The sequence below is a fragment of the Urocitellus parryii genome, chromosome 11 (genome assembly GCF_045843805.1).
Source record: "Urocitellus parryii isolate mUroPar1 chromosome 11, mUroPar1.hap1, whole genome shotgun sequence".
NCBI lineage: Eukaryota > Metazoa > Chordata > Mammalia > Rodentia > Sciuridae > Urocitellus > Urocitellus parryii.
The window spans coordinates 78453095-78475548 of record NC_135541.1 but is presented as its reverse complement, the minus strand read 5'-3'; positions in this window follow the sequence as shown (position 1 = coordinate 78475548).

The window sequence follows — 22454 nt, the reverse complement described above, 5'->3', positions numbered from 1 at the left end:
TGAAAGTTTCCACTACCTCCCCAGAGTGCCATAGGCTGGAGACTAAATCTTTAACACAGGAATATTCGGAGGAACTTAATATCTAAACCATACAGGATAAAAAAATGCAATTATTAGCCAAATATTTGTTATCATATTGATAAAAGCAGACTTTAAGGTCAGAAGTGTTACTAAAAAGTTCATAATATAAAAATATATGGTGGGCCAGGAAGATAAATGAGTTCTAAATTTGTAGCACCAAACAGAATGATTTTAAACTACACTAAACAAAAGATAATTAACAAAGAGAGATAAAACTACAAGCAAGCATGATGTTTTAAAAATTATTCACTATGAAAAATTGTAAGGAATTATAAAGTAGAAAAATTGCATAATAATTAATCATATTCACCATCCAGTTACAACAATAATGAACTCATAGCCAATAATATTTCCTCTGTATCCGTCTCCCACTTGTGATTGTTTTGTTTCTGAAAGAAGACCCTAGATAACACATTATTTGTGCCAGTTATCTATTCATTGATGTGACAAAAACCTGAGATAAATCAACTGAAAGGATGAAAGGTTTATTTTGGCTCTTGATTTCCAAGTTTTCCACCCAGGGCTGCTTGGCTTCATTGCTATGGGCCTATGGTGAGGCAGTGCATCATGGTGGAGAGGGCATGGTAGAGCAGAACTCCTTTACTCATGGCAGCTGGAAAACAGAGCTAAAGAAGCTCACTCGGAATAAGATATAGTCCCTAAGGGTACAATCTTAAGGACCTACTCCCTTCCACCAGATCCCAAACTTTCAAGTTTTCACCACCTCCCCAAAGCCCATTTAGCTATGAACCCATCAACTGATGAGTTCAATGAGATCAGAGACCCTTGATCCATTCACTTCCCCAAAGCCCCATCATCCCCATATTTGGATAGGGATATCCCTTACTATTTTATTGCAAGTGATGAGAGAAAAAAAATTTACTCCTTGGAATTCTTTTTCTTTTAGTTCACAATAGGCCATTTTTTAAAATTGCTAAATGGATATTTTTGGGGAAAGGGCATATTCTATGTTTTCAGTATACAAATTTATCTCTTTCTACTGTTTCAGTCAACAATTTGTTTTAGTCAGCTTCTGTTTTAATCAGCTTTTTTGTTGTGGTGGTGGTGGTGACTAAAAGATTTTAATAGCACAATTGTAGAGAAAGAAAATTTTGAGCACTCACAGTTTCAGAGATCTCAATCCATAGACCGCTGGTGCCATTCCTTAGGGCTCAAGGTGAGGCTGAAAATCATGGAGGAAGTATGTGGCAGAGGGAAGCAGCTCATGTGATGATCAGAACAAAGAGAGATCTCCACTTGCCAAATACAAATATATATCTAAAAGCCATGCACCCAATGACCCACCTCCTCCAGACACACCCCACCTGCCTTCAATTACCACTTGGTTAATCTCATCAGGTGATTAATTCATCAGTTTGATTAAGGCTCTCATATCTCAATCATTTGTCCTCTACACCTTCTCGCATTGTCTCACACATGAGCTTTTCAGGAACACGTCATATCCAAACCACAACATTGTGCCCCTGGCCCCCAAAAGCTCATGGCCATCTCACAATATGAAATTCATTTAGTCTATCTCCAAGAGTTCCCATATTCTCAACATTTCCAAGGACATATGTCTGCATGGGTTTGAACTCTACTCCTGATAGCAATTTGTTTTAGTCAGCTCTTTTGATGCCGTGACTATAAGACCCAACAAGAAAAAAGAAATGCCATAGAGATAAAACTTGATTGGTTATAGGTCAGCATTTGTCTTATTTAGGTATGATGTGATGAGGCATTGCCTTATATGCATATGGCCTGATTAGTTGGCAGCTTGTGATTGACTGTGAAGCACAACTCCTGTGACTGGCTAAGAATCAACTTTAAAATTTTTTTTTTACATAAATCTACTTTTAAATTAAATTGCAGATTTTTTGTTTTGTTTTGTTTTGTTTTTTTTACATAGTAAGTTAGGTTGCATTCTCTATATAGGATTTACAGGTATGGGGGCAGCTTTAGGTCAAATTAATTTCACACAAATGTTGAGGGACTGGTTAGTGTCTTCAGTATTCCAATATAATTGCATCTTTAAAAATTCCCTTTGTATACTCTGGATATTAGGGCTCTATCTGAAGTATGAGGAGTAAAGATTTGTTCCCAGGATGTAGGCTCCCTGTTAACCTCTCTTATTGTTTCTTTTGCTGAGAAAAAACTTTTTAGTTTGAGTAAGTCCCATTTGTTAATTCTAGTTGTTAACTCTTGCACTATGGGTGTCCTATTGAGGAATTTGGAGCCCGACCCCACAGTATGTAGATCATAGCCAACTTTTTCTTCTATCAGACGCCATGTCTCTGATTTGATATCAAGCTCCTTGATCCATTTTGAGTTAACTTTTGTGCATGGCGAGAGAAAGGGATTCAGTTTCATTTTGATGCAAATGGATTTCCAGTTTTCCCAGCACCATTTGTTGAAGATGCTATCCTTCCTCCATTGCATGCTTTTAGCCCCTTTATCAAATATAAGATAGTTGTAGTTTTGTGGATTGGTTTCTGTGTCCTCTATTCTGTACCATTGGTCCACCCACCTGTTTTGGTACCAGTACCATGCTGTTTTTGTTACTATTGCTCTGTAGTATAGTTTGAAGTCTGGTATCGCTATACCACCTGATTCACACTTCCTGCTTAGCATTGTTTTTGCTATTCTGGGTCTTTTATTTTTCCATATGAATTTCACGATTGCTTTATCTATTTCTACAAGAAATGCCGTTGGGATTTTGATTGGCATTGCATTGAACTTATAGAGAACTTTTGGTAGTATCGCCATTTTGATGATGTTAGTTCGGCCTATCCATGAACAGGGACATACAATCAATCAATAAGTACATGAAAAAATGCTCAACATCGCTAGCAGTCAGAGAAATGCAAATCAAAACCACCCTAAGATACCATCTCACTCCAGTAAGATTGGCAGCCATTATGAAGTCAAACAACAACAAGTGCTGGCAAGGATGTGGGGAAAAGGGTACACTGGTTCATTGTTGGTGGGACTGCAAATTGATGCAGCCAATTTGGAAAGCAGTATGGAGATTTCTTGGAAAGCTGGGAATGGAACCACCATTTGACCCAGCTATTCCCCTTCTCGGTCTATTCCCTAAAGACCTAATAAGAGCATGCTACAGGGACACTGCTACATCGATGTTCATAGCTGCACAATTCACGATAGCAAGATTGTGGAACCAACCTAGATGCCCTTCAATAGATGAATGGATAAAGAAAATGTGGCATCTATACACAATGGAGTATTACTCTGCATTAAGAAATGACAAAATCATAGAATTTGGAGGGAAATGGATGGCATTAGAGCAGATTATGCTAAGTGAAGCTAGCCAATCCTTAAAAAACAAATGCCATTATGTAAAAATGTGAATGTGTAACAGATGTGATTCTGCAATCTGTATTCGGGGTAAAAATGGGAGTTCATAACTCACTTGAAACTAATGTTTGAAATATGATATGTCAAGAGCTTTGTAAGGTTTTGAACAACCAATAAAAAAATCAATAAATAAATTAAATAAAAAAAAACAAATGCCAAATGACTTCTTTGATATAAGGGGAGTAACTAAGGACAGAGTAGGGACGAAGAGCATGAGAAGATTAACATTAAATAGGGATGAGAGGTGGGAGGGAAAGGGAGGGAGAAGGGAAATTGCATGGAAAGGGAAGGTGATCCTCAGGGTTATACAAAATTACATACAAGAGGAAGTGAGGGGTAAGGGAAGAATAATACAAGTGGAAGAAATGTTTTGCAGTAGAGGGAGTGGAGAGAGAAGAGGGGAGGGGAGGGGAAGGGAGGGGGGATAGTAGAGGATAGGATAGAGAGCAGAATTCATCAGACACTAGAATGGCAATATGTAAATCAATGGAATTGTAACTGATGTAACTGATGTGATTCAGCAATCTGTATACGGGGTAAAGGTGGGAGTTCATAACCCTTTTGAATCAAACTGTGAAATATGATATATCAAGAAAGATGTAATGTTTTGAACGACCAACAATAATAAAAAATAAAAAAAATTTTTAAAAATAAAATAAAATAAAAATTCCCACATGTCTTTTTAAGTTTTTATAATTTAAAGAGCTCAGTGATAAATAACTTGCCTCATCATGAATAACAACTAGTGTAACTTTATTAAATTATAAATTTTGTTCACATAAAATGACTCATTGTTCCATTGTGGACAAAAATTTTATATTTTTAAAATTTTAAAATATTATAATAGTTCCACTTTTTTCTTTTATCATGTGTTTTCTTGATATACACACATGTACCCACACACACTCAGGACCACTTCTTAAAGCTTTATTTAAACAATATTGGCAAATATTAGAATAGTATAAAAACTGCTATAGCTCTATAAGGAAAAGTCTCTCTCCTGTCCTATATTGAACCTATATTGTCCTACATTTAGATTATTGACACATTCACAATAATTACTATCAGATTCTTTTAGCATCTATCATCCCAAGAATATTCCATGAAAGTAGATACATATATAAATAACTGTATTCACAATTTGTTACTTCTAACTGCAAAATATCTACTTTGTCGTGCATCATAGTTTTGATTTTATAAATCTATCTCTAAGATATTCTATATTGTCACATAGAGATACAGATATACTGTATTCTATTTCATTATTACTAATTGTGTCTTTGTATAAGTGAATTATAATTTATTTAACCATTGATGGACATTTATATAATCTATGATTTGCTACTAAGATGATGCTTCAATTATAAACTTGTATGTGTTTTGGTAATTTTACTATTACCTATTTGGTGATTCTTGAGGTAGAACTTCAAGATAGATCATTTACATAAATGAGTATATATATTTCTTATTTTAATAGACATTGCCAAATTGCTTTCCAAAAGTTTATGTCAATTTACACTCCCACTGGCAGTGTTGGAGAACATCTTTTGTCCTCTATTCTCTCTCTAGCAGTGTGATTTTTTCAAGTATTTCTCAGTTCTTAAAATAACAGGTAAAGTGATATTCCCATTTTTCTTTTGCATGTGTTTATAAGTAAGGTAAAGCAATGTAAAAAAAATATTTAGACACTTGATAGTCTTCATTTTCTAAATATCTGTCCTTTGCTTCGGTTATTGTTGGTGTTTGAAATGTCTCTACAAAGATCAAAGAAATTAACTGTTTGTGAGATATACTGCATTTTCCCTACATTTTGTCTTCTGTTTCAGAGGTTTTTTTTTCAGGTGTTTTAATTTTCACAAAGTCAAATTGATCGATCTTTCCCTGATGCTTTCTGTGTTTTATTTCTTATAAAGTCATTTGTAATTCTAAGATTGTTGGGGAAGGAAATCTTCCCATATTTAATTTTAGAACCTTTATGGTTTCACTAAATCATTTCTGTTTCAAACTTAATTGGATAAAAGGAATTTGATAAAAGGAATGTGGTAATGATTACTTTAATAACTTTTTATTGAATAATACATCCTTTATGCACCTTTATTATATGTATTTTATAAGTACAGTTTTAATTCCTATAACTTCATAATGTCTGGTAGAATTAGTATTTAGAGTAAGTATTTTCTTTTTCAAAATTGCCTGCCTGTTCTCACTAATATTTGATTTTTTTGTGTGTTATTTTTTCCCCATACAGGCTTTAGAATTAGCTTGTCTAAGCTTCTAATTTTAGAGAATTTTAGAACTTGAACTACAAGCCAGTGTTCAAGCTAGCTTGCATTTCGAATTCACACCACTGGAATAGTCCCAAGAATTTCACAGGCAGAGAATTTAACTCAAAGTTGTCTCAGGTTGGTGGTGCCTCCAGATGGCTGACTAAGGCAAACAGAAATCTCTGCAAACTAGACCTTGGCGCAGGCTAGAAGCAATTGTGGGAAACCATAGCAATGTTAAAAACTGAAAAGTTTCGTATCCTACAATTGATGAAATAGGATAAACAACATCTTGACAGCGGCCATCTCAATGGTGAGATTATAGATTGAAATAGTTTTCCGTTTTGTATTTTATATAATGTAAATGTATTTACTATTTGGAAGAGTAAAATAAGTTTATTTAATTTTTTAAAAAAATTAGAACTCTTTCCTTTTTCAAAAGTAGTTAATAGTAGTAATTAGAGTTATAAACCAAAAAGAGACTTTAGAACAAATGAAGATTTTAATAAATCTTAAACATTGTAGGACTTAATTAAATTAAAAATGTAACAATATCAGTAGAAAATATAAGAAGTTATCTTGATAAAACATAAAATCTTTGTTCTTTAAGCCAATTCTCTGTAAACTTTACTAAGAACAGTTAGTCACTGCCAAACTGTTGGATCCTACTTATACAATTTATTTAAATTTTTTTTTAAATTTTTATTTTGGTATTGGGAATTTAACCCAGGAGCACTCTGCCACTGAGCTACATTCCCAGCTCTTTTTATTTATTTTCTTTTGAGACACAATCTCACTGAGTTCTTCAGGGTCTCATCCTTAGGGTCTCACTTTGTTGCTGAGGCTGCAACTCTGAGTTTTACAATATGATTATTCTTATTCAAGAACAGGATAAATCTTGCATGTATTCAAATCGTTTTTTCAATGTTTCTCAGTCTCATTCAAAATGAAAACCTTTCGTATTAATGCTTTTCTTTGGTATTTCATATAGAAGTTTACTCATATAAAGTGACTTTATTTCCATCATATGTTCCAATTGTCTGCTGTTTATATATAGTAATATAACAAGTTTTTAATATATTCAGTATACTTACTGAATTCTCTGGTTGTGTCTAGTAGCCAGACAATGTATTCTCTTGAATTTTCTCAGTAAACAATAATTACAGCTACATTTAACAATAATATTGAATTCTTGTTTTAAATATTTATGCATTTTTTCTCTTGTTATTTACCTTGGTTAAATCTGCCTAATGATTATACCAGTAATGAACATTTCCCATTTTTGTCTTTAATACGACTGTTTATATTATTGCTGACTTTAGCCTGATGTTAACTTCTAGAGGGATATATTAACTCACATGCACTTGGATTAAGCCTTCACATCACATACTTGGAGGTATATGCATATTCATTCATCATAATAGGGGGTATTTCTCTTAATTTAATAGGAGTTTTGTTTTTTTTAAATGAATGTTTGAATTTTACCCAATACCTTTTAGCCTAGGAAGATTTTCATTTCCTTCCCTCTGGGGGATCATGGTAATAGATTGCTTTACATCGAATCATCCTTGTATTCATACAAAAAGACTGTTTTATCAGAGCAAAATATTCTTTTATTCTACTTGCCAATATTTTATTTGGATTTTTTTTGCATTGTTACCCACTGGCATTATCAGTCCTTAACATTTTTGTGTTAAGCTGGTTGGGGACAATAACAAAAGCGTTTCTCTCCCTATTTACTCTGGATGGAGCTCTAACCCAGGGAAATCTGGTATAACTCTGCTTTTGTGGGAGGTAATTTGGTTGAGTGTTTCTCTTAAGAAGGGAAAGGTCAGAACCCTCTCTCCACAGTTTCTCCTCCTCTCTCGAATGCTGCTGCCTTGTTCCTAGAATCATTTTCTTTTGCGGTCACATTTCTTTTCATTTCTAACTTTATTTTCAGCTGTTCTTGCTTAGTGTACATTGTGGAGATGCACATTTAAGTTTACGCAAGCTATGAAACATGTTTCTAAAATTTTCTTCTGTTTTCTATGTAAAGTAATTTCCTCCCCTCCTCTCCCCTCCTCTTCTCTTTCCTCCCTTTGCCTTTTAGAAGGCAGAGTTTACTATGTTACCCAGGCTTGTCTCAACATCATGGACTCAATCAATCCTTCTTCCTCAGCCTCCCAAGGTAGTTCGGGCTAGAGGCATACACCACCATGCCCAATGAAGGAATTTGCAAAGTTAGTGTTTTCGGTAATCCATCTTCCTTTGCAGCAAAATGTTTTGACAAAGTTTGATATCATTTTGGTTTTTGTTTTTCCTCCTATTTATTTTCAGAGAGTCCCCATTCTGCTTATTTACTTGGCAGACTTTGCTTTCTCAGATCTAGTCCTGGAAATCAGGCTAATGCTCATATACAATATTTAGTTAAGTTTCTAATGCCCAAAATATTGAGGACAGTGATTTTTTGAGCAGCAAATCTGGAGACCAATAACATTTTCCTAAACTTTCTGTAAAAAACATGTGTAAAGATATACATGCATACACACAAACATCTTGCAGGTGTACTTGAAAATCAGGTCTAAAGATAGACTTGCTTGGAATTTTTTTTTTATTAGCAAAATTCTCATTGAGGATTTTTTAAAAGAATAAGTTAGCTATATGGATGCTTAATATTCTAACCAAAAAGTATTATTGGTCAAAAAAGGGAATAAAAGACGGAGTGTTGAGACGGCACCTAATTGGCTGCAGAGATCATTCTGATCCATACATCAGGTAAAAAGTCATGCATAAATGCCCATATCTTCTTTGACCTTCACATCCCTGCCAAATTAACATCTCATTTCTTCCCTTCTCCTTACTTCCTTACTGCTCCAGCATCTACTCCATTCATTTAACCATTTGGAGATTTCAATTTACAGGAAGCAAATTCTGGAAATAATTGAGGGTGAATTAGACATTATGTTCTGAATCATATTTTATACTACAGTCATGTTAGGAAAAGTACTACAACAGGGAAAACTAGGAAGAAATTTTGGGGGTGAGTGGTTATTGTACACAAATACATACACACACAAATGTGTGCATATAAATATTTTAAAAGGTTAGAGGAATAATTTGGCCCCTATTTTTGATATGTCCTTACTGAAACAGTTTTTTTTCCTGCCTGAGCACATTCTGTGCTAAGATTAGAAATACTCTGAGTTGAGGGATATAAGTTCATAGCTAAGTCAAAAAGATCTAGAAATAAAATACCAAATTTTCTAATTTTGTATGGAAAGCTGATGTACTTCAATTAATCCTCAACTTCACATTTACTTCCAATTATATGGAGAAGAAAATATTGAATTAGATCATTGAAAAGTGATAAGGCAAAATTTAGAAACAATTGCATGGTACCTTAAGCATATACCTTTACATAAATGCTATGAAAAGCTGAAAACAATGAATTATCCATAAAGAGTATTGGGTCTATACTTCCATTAAAAGTTATGTTCCCTCAAGCTTAAATATTCCCAAAGCAATTTCATTAATCTTTTATCTTTAGCAGGCACAATATAAATTACTGATATGTTGAATATAAATAATTCATAAAATCAAATTTTAAAAATTACCTAAATTGTATTTTAACTTTTTATTTTTTTAAATTTAGTGATCTTAAGTATAAAACTATCAATTATTTCTTCTCTATAATGAGTTATTATCTAGTTTAATGTATTTTTAAGGCTTAGTGACAGATGACTGCACTCTGGCCTCTTATATATCATACTTGCTCTCTTTTTCATTGTCACTCAAAAATAAAATAGGCAAGTATAAACTTTTAATAAGTGGATTATATAAAGTACATGAGTCATATTAGCATTTCACTTTTTTAACTCTCTTTCACCTCTTCTTCATTTCAAGTTCTTAATAATCTTAAATCATAATTTGTGGATGAATTTGGTCATTGATCTCTCCTGTTAGTATTCTCTTAGCTATGTGGAAAGAAGCTTTCTGTGGTCTGGTTTATATGACAAATACAAGCATGTTGATTACTCATGTTGCTTCCAGGTAATAAAATTGAAACAAATTTTTTTTTGTATCAACTTTGAATATTTTTCTTTATACATATTATATAAGATTAGTATCCACTTATTTACCCCTGTGAATACATATCAGAACAATGGTGCTATAGAGAATCAGGAGTAGACAATTACTAATGTGCTACACTATAAATTATAAATGATTATCTAAATGGAGAAAATTGAAACACCAAAAGAAACATTATTTTAACTCTACTGAGATTTGGTTGATTGCTTTCTATATAAAAAATAAGTTTCAGATACTCAGTATTAAATGGCATTTCAAGTAAAAAGAGAATTCTACATCATTCCTTACAGAAATCAATTAGTCTCAGATGGTAAAAGGGAAAGAAAGACATAAAATTGAAATACAAAACTTTTTAAAAATTAGAATAAAACATACAATAATATTTTTGTAATATTTTGGAAAAGGTAAGTGCCTTAGTCTATCTATACCAAGACCATAATAGTAGATGACTTTTAAACAACAGCAATTCATTTCTACACTTCTGGAGGTGGGAAAATAAAAAATCAAGGTGCCAGAAGAATGGATGATTGCCAGGTGTGGTGGTGCATACCTGTATTCCTGTGACTCTGGAGACTAAGGCAGGAGGATTGCAAGTTCAAATCCAGCCTTAGTAACTTAGTGAGACCTTGTCTCAAAATAAAAAGTAATAAGGACTGGGGGGATGTATTTCAGTAGTAAATTGCCCCTATGTTCAATCTCTAATATAAAAGCAAGCAAGCAAACAAACAAACAAAATGAGTGTCTAGTGTGGGTCTTCATGATTCATGGGTGTCCATGTCATCACATGGTGAAGAAGAGAAAGAAGCTCTGTGGGTCTTTTTAAGGGCTTAAATCCTGTTTGCTCTCATTGCCTAATTACTTCCAAAATGTGCTGACTCCTAGTATCCTTTCACCAGGGATTCGGTTTCAACCTGAGGATTTTAAGGGACATACACATGCACTCTATAGCAGAAAACATTATTAAAATAAGTATATTGTGCAATCAAATAATAGCAAGGGAGCTAGGCTCTTTTAAAAACTCATTGTTATAAACTTGGGTAATTTCCTAATGTGATTTTGCTTCAGCTTCAGCTTTTGTAAAATAAAGGTGATAATCTGACCTGTCTCCCAGTAGTGTTTTGAAATGGAATTTGCTTAATGTATACAAAGCAATTAAGATAATATCTAGCACATAACAGGTCTGTGTGTCAGTTTGGTCCCAGAAGGAGGGTAATAGTTTTCACTGACATGTTCTAATATGATCTAATTGTGGTAAAGGATGCAGGTAGTCACAGTGAAAACATGGTGATGCCTTTTAAAGCCTAGACATGTTGTTACGTATTCCATTGTTCAAAACCTGTCACTTGGCAAGCACAATTTCATCACCTGACGGGATATATATCTCTCATGTCATTGTTGGGATTAGGAAGGGATATTATGGACATACCACCAAATATGCAGCATGTGGTGAAGCCATTGCTTGCAAGACCGGTTCTTTAGAGTTTGGTTATGGAGAAATGTGGCAGTTTGAGCAAAAATCATATGATTTTTGCTCAAAGTCTACGTTTGGGAGATTTTCAAAGAAAGAAGCACAGAATCATCTGCGTATGAGGAAGTGAAGCAGAAGGGATTTTAAGGAGTGTGACTTTGATCCATGTTTCTCCTTCACAGTTTTCAACAAAGGCAAATAAGGAAAAACTTATTTTGAAAGTAATGTTTTTCTTGCTGTGTCTTTGATGATACCACTAGTTTAGACCCATCTAAACAATAGCCTTAAAATTTTACACACAAAAAGCAACCCAGCCCAAATGTGGTGGACAAAAAAAAAAAATGGGCTAGGGGTCCTGTGTTCAATCCCCAGTATGCTCTCCTCCCAAACAAAAGCAACCAAGTGCATTTCCAACAAGCTTTTAAAAGATTTTATTAAGTAATAATTTAAATATCTCACCTATTTGTCATATAGGTTAATAATTCATGTATAACTGCTGCTAAGCATTTGATCTATAACCTTTCCAAGTTTTCTATAGTATGTACAGATATATCCAAATACACATACATCTTTATATAGGAAATATACAAAATATATTGTCATATAAACATGTGAGCATAAAGTTCTCCTTTAACCAAAATGCGATGTTTTTCTTTACATGTAAGTAACATAGATATACATTTTTCTTTTTAAGTAATGCAATGCCTTGTAAATTCTGATAAATTTATTCTTCATTATGAAATTTAAGATGATTTTTTTCCAGTTCAAAAGATTCTCTTAAAAATTCTATCACATGTAATTTAATTCCATTAAATATACATATAGATAGATACATAGATACACACATATATTACATATATAGAGACAGATCTATATATTTAAATTTGTAAATAGATATTTGTATATAGATATATATATGCTCACTAACTTGCTCAAGCTGGCCTCCAACTTGCAATCCTTCTGACTCAGACTCCTGAGTTACTGGGATTGTAGGTGTCTTCTACCAATGTGCCCCACCAGCCAAAAGTTGATGTTTTAAGGATATTATATCAAATAATAGTGGAACATGAAATATTTCAGCATTTATTCAGGTTATATAGTACATCTTTAAAGAAAAATTTCTGCAATTAATTGTATTTTCCTTATTGAAATAGCTAAATGTTTTATAGAATATTTCATTCAATTAGGTCATAAGTTACTAAAATATGGAAGTGATTTATTTACCTGTTCATATATTTCATTGTCTTCTCATATAATAATTAATAACTCTAATAATTCACTAGTTCAGATGTTGCCATGTATTCGTCAGTGACTTTATCCACTTTGAAGAAGACAGGGCAATTTATCAAGAGTTGGAACCAAGAGATGCTAGTATGCCTGCAATTTTTATAAACGTGACATGCATTACATTACTATGCAAAATAGTGGATATTAATGTTATGCAATGTAGAAATTTTAATATCGATATACAAAGATCATATCTATATGTGCTCATAAATAATTATCACCTATTAATTGTTAGTGATAACAAATAAAATGACAAGTGCATTTTGTTTATTTTCCCCACAATGTCACTACATGTTAGTACAATTATTGCTTAGCATGATCAAAGTAAGAAAATCTTAGCTGAAATGCGCCAAAACAGATCTAAGGTTATTAAAATAGTTATTTTACAATAGAATATTATTTAATGAGGGCATTAAAAATCTGAGCTTGTTCTCTTCTGCCTAGGTACCTCTCAGCTCAGGTAGGAAGAGTTCATTTTTTCTACCAAAGGAAAAAGAAACAGTGTGACTAGCAGTGGAGACTGTGGAGCCTGTGAATGTAAATCAGCTGGAGAATACGCATTCTTTGTGTACCAGGGTTTATAATGTGTAGAACTGAATTTTGAACAACACAAAGGATGGAGATGGAAAATGAAGGTAAGCTTATTCCCAAGCGAAGTGAGATAATATTACTAGATGTAGACCATGATAAGAAAAAGAGGTACTGTGAAAATACCAAGCCAACCACTAAGTAACAAAAGAAAGTGTGATAGCTAATAAGTCAAAAAAGATCAAATTGAAAAGAAAAACACGGAATCCATAAAAAACGGGGAAAAAAAGAGGGGAAAGGCAGAAAAAGCACTTAGGACAAATAGATGGAAAAAAGAAAAAGATGAAATAAACAGAAAGTAAATGTTATCACAATTCAGTTGGGAGTTGCTGTTTCCATACCAAAAAGCAAACAAACAGATTTTAGCTCAATAAAAGTATTTCCATGGATAAAGAAACTCATTTCTTAATAATGAAGGTCAAATATAGGGCATTACATTCCAAAACATCCTATGAATCTGTTGGCAGAGTTTGAAAATAATAGAGCAAAACCAAATTAAACTGTAAAAAAAATTGGACAAATCTATAATTACAGTGCCACATTGCAGTGCTCCTCTTGTAAAAATGGTTAATTATATGACATACTAAAAAAGCAAAGGTACAGAAACTTGAACAGTACTTTAAGCAACTGATCGAAAAGACATTTGTGATGCATTCTGCACAATAGCAGCAGAATGCATATTATTTTTAACTGCACACACAGTATTTACTAAGATAGGCCTTATTATGAGTAATAATGTAAGTCTTATTAAATTAAAACAAGTCAGATCATATAAAGTATGTTGTCTGACTACAGTGATATTAATTAGAAATGAAAAATAGAAAGATCTCTAAAATATCTCCAAATATTTAAAAATTCTTTTAATCGGATTCTCCAAAGAAACAGAGTCAATAATAGACAGGTGGATAGATGGATAGTGTTTTGGTCAGCTTTATCACCACTGTCACCAAAAGACCTGACAAAAACAGCATAGGGGAGGAAAAGTATTTTGGGGGCTCACCATTTCAGAGGTCACTGTCCATATATGGTTGAAGCCATTGCTCTGGGTCGGAGGTGAGGCAAAATAACAGGGTGAAAGCTTGTGGTGGGGGAAAGCAGCTCAGGATATGGCACCAGGAGCTGGGTGGGGAGGTCCCCTCACAGGGGACTACAAAGGTACGCCCCCAGTAACCTACCTCTTCTAGCCACACCCTACCTACTACAGCTCCGGTATAGTTAATCCATTCAAGTGGATTATATGCTGATTAGGTTAAGGCTCTTATAACCCAATCATTTTACCTCTGAACTTTCTTGCACTGTCTCACACATAAGCTCTCGGAGGATACTGCATATCTAAATCATAACAGATAGATAACAGATTGCAATCTCCAGTCTGAAGCATATAAACTCAGCAGAACTCTTTTTTTTTTTTTTTTTGCAGGCTGGAGGCAGAATTATTTCTTCTTTGGGAAATCTGTTTTTGTTCTTATGATTCTCAACTAAGTAGATAAGGGCCACTCACATTATGGAGGGTCATATGCTTTATTTCATGTCAACTGATTGTAAAAACTAATTATATCTAAAAAAGAATACCTTTACAGCAACCATTGGATTAGTGTCTGACCAATTGGTCACCACGCTCCAGGCAAGTTTACACTCACAAAAGTTGAACCATCACAGAAACTATATAACAAACATCCATTTGTAAAAGAAGAAATTGAAAGATAATTTAGAATTAATTTTGTTTCTGAGTGAAAATTAATGTACAATATCCCAAAATTGGTGGAGTAAAGTAAAAAACAGTATTTAGGAAAAAAAAAACTATATATCACAAAGTATTTATACTGGAAAAGAAGATAGATCTTAAATCACTAATTTCAGATTCTACTACCTTGAAAAACTACAAAAAAGGAGCAAATGAAACCCAAATTAAGCAGAAGAAAAAATAAAAATAATAAAAGCTTTGTAAAAATCAATAAAATAGAAATCAGAACCAAATGTTTGTTAAAGTTTGCATTTGAGATCAATAAGCCTCTTTACCAATATCAATGATAAGAGAACTGATATAACTATAGTTCCTCCAGATACTAAAAATATTATTAGGAAATTTTATAAAAACCTTGAAGTTAAGCAAATCATCAACAAAGATGAAAGGCGAGAATTCCTTGAGAGGCTCTCAAGAAACAAATACATAAATGGAATACATCTCTTTAAAAAATGAGTTCATAGTTAATACTCTTCCCACAAAGAAAAATTCAGATCCAATTGGCTTTACAGATAAATTCTACCAAATATTTACAGAAAAAAATAATGCCAATTATATACGATTTTTCCCAATAATTTAAAGAAAAGGGAATAATTTCCAGTTTATTCTATGAGTCCAGTATTATACCAAGTTAAAGATATAAGAACAATACAGTTGAAAATTATAAAATTTGAACATTTTAGCCAATCAAATCTCATATATATATAATATATAATATATAATATATATATTATATATATATGACAGCCATGTGGAATTTATCTTGATAGTACGATCTTGATTTAATATTCATAAATCAATGAAAGTAATGGACCACACCACATTAGCCAACAACAATAGTAATAAAATATGATTTTAGTGAATATTCAAAAGACATTTGATAAAATCCAACACCTCTTCCTTAAAAAACAAAAAACTCTGGGCAACTAGGAATGAAAAAGTGTTCTAAACCAGATAAATGGCATTTTCAAATACCTACAGAAAACATCATACTCATTTTTTTGAAGCCTGAATTATTTTCCCCTAGAATCTGAAAGAAAGCATGGATTTTATGCTCTCATAATTTCTAATAAGTATGATTCTAGAAGATCTAATTTGTGAGATGAGACAGTAAATTAAAGGTGCCAGGCACAATGGCACATGACTATAATCCCAGTTACTGGGAAGCAGAGGCAGGAGGATTATGAGTTTTAGGATGGCCTGGGCAACTTATAGAGATCCTATCTTAAAAAAAAAAAAAATCTGGGTATGTAGCTCAGTGATGAAGTGAGAGCTTGCCTAGCATGTGCAAGGTCCTAGGTTCAGTCCCCAGCAGTCTTCACTGCCTTCATCCAAAAAACAAAATTAAAGGCAGATTGTAGCAAAAGGAGTAAATCTGTTTTATCCACAGACAAAATAATAATGTATGTAGAAGGCACCATGGAATCTACCAAAAATTGACTAGTATTATTAAATCAGTTTATAAAGTTTGCAGCAAACCAGGTTAATATATAAAAATTTGTTGTATCATATAAAGTAGGAAGAACAATTAGAAATTAAACATTTTAAATGTCATTTATAATAGCATTAAACTATGAAGATAATTGTACTGTGTCTAACATATCTCAATAAAGCTATGAATAAAACTAAAAAGAAAAAGAAAAAATTGAAAGAAAATAAGAGCCAAGTGAATAGGATCTCAAAAATAAACTAAGTTTTTTTCCCCACAAAAGGAAAAAAAATAAGAAAACCAGAAGAAATGAAAAGACATAAAATATCTGGAAGAAAAAAAAAAGACTTAGTTCAAATGAATTATGTATTTTTTGCATATTTCCTATTTATTAACTTAATATATTAAAAGACCATTTCTATCAAACCAGGGATCACAAATATTGTATGAGGCTATACTTGGAATTTTTTGACTATTTATTTCGAAATAATTTCAGTTGTCTCTTCTCACTAATTTATACAATCATTTGTTTAATTTTAACTTTAATGTATTAGTCATTTATTTTAGTTTTAACTCATGGGTATTTATTTTCTATTTTCAGTTATAATCCAAGGCTACCTTATCAATTTGTTGTGTTAAACTGTCCCACCTTTGGTGGGCGGGGCGGGGGGCAGGGGCACTTGATTGGCAAGGCTCCATTAGTTTCCTTCTTTTCTTTCATGTTTATTTGTTTACACTTTCTGAGTACTTTTTTTCTTCCTTTCTGACACCACCAGAGGTTCCAGCACTGGGTTATGACTATGAGTAAACTCTCTCTAAACATTCTCATCAAGATTTCTGAATCCACAAAGGATTTTAATTCATACGGGTAAACACCTAGAAATGGGATAGCTAGATTTGTGTGGTATGTTTAACTTAATAACAATTAAGAAATTGCCAAACTTTCTGATGTTGATTAAATCCAATGGGTTATCTTTTAAAGATTGGTTTTAGTATCTTAGCTAAAAATTCTTGTAAACTCAAGATCATGCAGTTTTTTTCTAGAAATTTTGTAGTTTTACTTTTTATACTTATAACTCCATTTTGAGTTGATTTTTGTATTTGGTTTGATGTTTAGTTCATGTTTAGTTTTTAAGTATAGACAACCAATTATCCCAACAACTCTTGTTGAAATGACTGCTTTCTCCATTGAAGTATCTTTGTACCTGTATCAAAGACCAAATACTGGGAAGGTCTATCTCTAGGCTCTCTGTTCTATTTAACGGAATATGTATCTGTTTCTTTAATCAAATACTCCATGTCCATTCTATTCTGTATTACTACAACTTTTATGTTCTAGATACCAGGTAGCATGAGTCTTCTAAGTCTGATTTTTTAAATGGTTTTAACCATTCCATTTTGTTGCTTTGATTAAGCCATAGCACAATGAATACATATATCAAAACATTAGGTTTTAGGGGCTAGGGTTGTGGCTCACACTCACCTAGCATGTGCAAGGCCCTGGGTTCGATCCTCAGCACCACATAAAAAATAAATAAATAAAATAAAGGTATTGCGTCCAACTACAACTAAAAAATATTTTTTTAAAAAGTTGAAAAAAATTAGGTTTTATACTGCATATACACTTTATGTGTGTGTTAATAATTTTTGCTTTTCAGTTAATACATAAAGATATCCATGATGTTAAAAAAAAATTGACTGGGCTCAGTGGTGCATGTGTGTAATCCTGGCGGCTCTGGAGGCTGAGGCAGGAGGATCATGAGTTCCAAGTCAGCCTCAGTAAAAGTGAGGTGCTAAGCAACTCAGTGAGAGTTTGTCTATAAATAAATACAAAATAGGGCTGGGGATGTGGCTCAGTGGCTGAGTGCTCCTGAGTTTAGCTCTTGGTACCCCCAAAAAAGAAAAAAAAATTGGGAGAACAAGGTCTCAAAATTTTAATCATACAATGTATGTTGCTTCAGTGATGTTTTTAAACATATCTAAAGATAATTTTAACAGGTATGGAATTTAGAAACCATACACCAAAAGGGCAAAGTATGGGCATTTATAGATTAGTAATTTAACAACCAGCACAGTTCAGGGAAGATGAACACTGAACCTCCAGGAAAATGAATAAGGTTTCTGCTGTGGACAGGAATGATTCATCACAGCTGAACATGGCCTGGATGAAATTACCGCCATTTGTCTGATTTTATTTTCTCCAAGCATCCCATTGATTATAATTTGGCTTCAGGTTTTGAAGTCAGAGTGCTACAATTCTGTCTGGCCCTAGCATTCAATTAGTTAGGTGCCGCCTTCTTACCATCTTTTGAGTTTCACTTTCCTAATTTGTAAAATGAAGTTAAGAACAGTACATATTTCATAGGATTTTTAGGATAATTAAATAGGAATGCAGGTCAATAAACTAAAGTGCCAACTCTATCACTAAAATGGACATGGTAGCTATCTGAATTTCCACTATTTTATTAGTGCCTGAAATTGGCACTCCTTCTTAAGAACATTGCCACTTGGGGGATTCCAGGGGCCAGAGACTATGGGAAGAACCAGGCAATGGAGACATAGAGGGTAGGAGGGAGACTACATCTTCCACATGAAGAAACTGAGCTTTGGAAATTTTACTTTTCTCCTGGGGATTCTCATATAACTTAGAAAGTAGCCTAGAGATATGCACTTGAGAAGAGGTCAAAGTCACTCCAAAGCAGAATGTAACAGCTCAATTAGCAAGAGTTTTACCCCTTCCCTGTAACAAAGTTCTCCTTTCCCTAGCCTGAAGATGCTGGAATGAGAAGGAAAAGGATTGCAAGGGCAAGAGGAATGAAAATTTCCACCCCAGGGCACATCCTTCCCACTTGATATCTGCTACGCACTGGGTATGGGTAAGCAGTGAATTATCTCTGAGATGGAGCCACTAAGATTTTTTAGTATCTGAAAAAAATGCATAACTATGCATTCTTCCCAAGATGTTTTAAGAAGCAGAAATGGAAGAATAAGCAGAGTAATTATTGAAGAAAGCAAATATTTTTCATATGTATATTCTTCAGAAACAGACTGCAATTCATCGCTTTTTTGTAAATGGGAACAATTTTTTTCTTACTTTTCTTATTTTCTTTTCATCTCAGATATTTTATTTCTCCCTTTATCATTTTGATGAAGTGTTAAAAGAATATGTGTAAGTTGTGAAGCATAACAATAAGGTTAACCAGAGAAACTTACTTTTACTGGCTGAAATTCAAGGACTAGAAGGTCACAAATATCATTTTACCAGCTGTGTTCTCTCCCTTAGTGCAGACACCTGCTTCAGCCCAGAGCAATTACTGGCTTGAATGTTCTGTTCATGTTTCTTTTTGTAGCACATTATCACTGCCTCATCTAAGTCTGATAGCCCTCACCCCTCCCACAGTGCAGATGGAGTCTTACTGCAAGTATTTGCACCTCTGCCCAGGGTATCTCTCTGGAGGGCACGAAGCAAACTTACAGTTCTAAAGAGCATACTTTTGTTTTTTAAATATCATTTAAAATAATTTAATTTGCTACACACACATGCACACACGGCTAAACAATATATTGTTTAGTTTTATGGCATCACAAATATGTTATGATACATTATACAGTTTCCTAGCACTTGCTTTTTCCATTCACCGGTAAGTTTCCAAAACTCATCTGTGCTTTTGAGTGTACCTGTAGTGTTCTTTCTTTTCTTTTCTTTTCTTCTTTTCTTCTCTTCTCCTCTCCTCTCCTCTCCTCTCCCCTCCCCTCCCCTCCTCCTCCCCTCTCCTCCTCCTCCTCCTCCTCCTCCTCCTCCTCCTCCTCTTCTTCTTCTTTTTGTTATGTATGCTGTCTTGTGACTACAACATGAATCAAATTTTTTAATTAATTTTCCTGCTGATTCCCATTTAGATTGTTTCTATAATCCTTCTATTATGTATTATGAATTATGAAGATACTTATGCAATATTCTAGAGGAACCTGTGCAAAACTTGTTATACACAAGAATATTCATTCCACACTGCATTCCAAAGTAATTGATACTGGTGGAGTATAAGAACTCCTGTTGATTCAAATCTTCTGCCACTTTTTGATATTTGGCAAACTTTATCAAGATTTGTAGTGCTACCTTTATTATGTATGAAGTGTTCATACATATGTCAACAGATGAATGCGTAGATTGATTGGTAGTTCTTTGGACTCATTGGAATGACCACTGGTTTATTTATCAGCTATTGTACCAATAACACTTTATATTTATTACTAAGTTACATAGAATATCTTACTATATCTGGTAAAATAAACTTTCCCCTTTTGTTGTAGTTTCCTTGAACATTTAGGTTAATTTAAAGAATAAAAACTTTCCAACTTCAAAGGTCTTCTTCATGGAGATTCTTCAGAAAACTTGGAATGGAACCATCATTTAACTCGGTTATCCCACTCCACTGGGGTTTATACCCAAAGAACCTAAAATCAGCATACTGTAGTGACACAAACAAATCAATGTTTATAGTAGCTCAATTCACAATAGTTAAATTGTGGAACTAACCTAGATGCCCTTTATCAGATGAATGGATAAAGCAAACGTGGTGGATACACACAATGGAATATTACTCAGCCTTAAAGAAGAATGAAATTATGGCATTTCCAGAAAAATGGATAAAGCTGGAGAATATCAAACTAAGTGAAATAAGCCAATCCAAAAAAAACAAAGGTTGACTGTTTTCTAATAAGTGGATGCTGACCCATATTGGGGGGCAGGGGTAAGGGAAGAATGGAGGAATTTTGGATTAGGCAGAGGGAGGGGAAGGGCGGACTTGGGAAGAATGGTGGAATGCACGGACATTGTTACCCTATATACATGTATGATTGCACCACCGGTGTGACTCTGTATAATGTACAGCCAGGAGAAAGAGAAGTTGTGCACCATTTGTGTACAATCTGTCAAAATGCATTCGGACGTTATGTATACCTAATTAGAACAAATAAAAAATTTAAAAATATTTTTTAAAAGAACAAAGATTTATAATATTGAGTCCAAGAGCATGGAATGTCCCTCAGTTTATTCAGGTCATCATCTCTATTATTTAGAGTTTTGAAACTTTTTTCCATAGAAGTCTTATATTTTCTTATGAAAGTCATTCCTAGACAATTCATTGTTCTCGGTAGTGTTGAGAATATTTTCCTTTAAATATTATTATCTAGTGGGTTATTGTTGGTGCAGACAAACAAATCTCTTATAAAAGATGTTCATAGTATCTGCAAATTATGGCAGCATTATGTCTTACTTGCTAATGCTTACATACTGTGTTTCTTTTTTATTTTATTTATAATCTTGGCGAAAACTTCCGATAGTATGTTACTTGGTAGTAGCTTTAGTGAACCTTTGTCTTATTGCTAATCTTAAATGGAATACATTAAAAGGTTTTCCATTAAGAATAGGGTTTGCTGTGGGTTTTGATATATATCTTTTACCTAGTTAAATACAATCCCATTTCATTCTTAATTTGCTAACTCCTTTTATTTAAAAGGAAAAAAAAAAGACTTGCCTTATCAAATGTCTTTCTACCCTTAATTGTGAAAATTACAGATTTTCTCTTTATAAATATAGCAGATTACAAATTATATATAAAATTCATTTTTTAAAAAATTATGGCAGTATTCACTGGATGTGAAGAGGAAAAACAAATGAGATGTAGAGTTGCTATTGTGAAGGCAGAGATCTTTTCTGGAAATGAGGAAAACCCACACCAAAAGCAGTACAGAAAAAAGACGAGCACCGGTGGGTCCTGGCTATATCAACGTCTTATGCATTGTCACCATACCAGTCAAAGAATCAGTCCCCTAATCCTTTACTGGGTGAGACAATAAATTCTCTTTGCCAAAAGCAATGTGCGGCTGTTTTTATGATATTTTATTTGAAACATTGCTCAAGTGTATTTTTTCCCATTGTCCAGTGTTGTTCTATCAAATAGTTAATTCTATTTTCATGAACCGTGTTTTAATCAGCTTTTTCACTGCTGTGACTAAAAAGACCCAACCAGCACTATTGTAGAGCAGGAAAAGTTTATTGGGGGGCTAACTGTTTCAGAGGTCTCAATCCATAGACTGCTGGCTCCATTCCTTGGGGCTCAAGGTGAGGCTGAGAATCATGGTGGAATA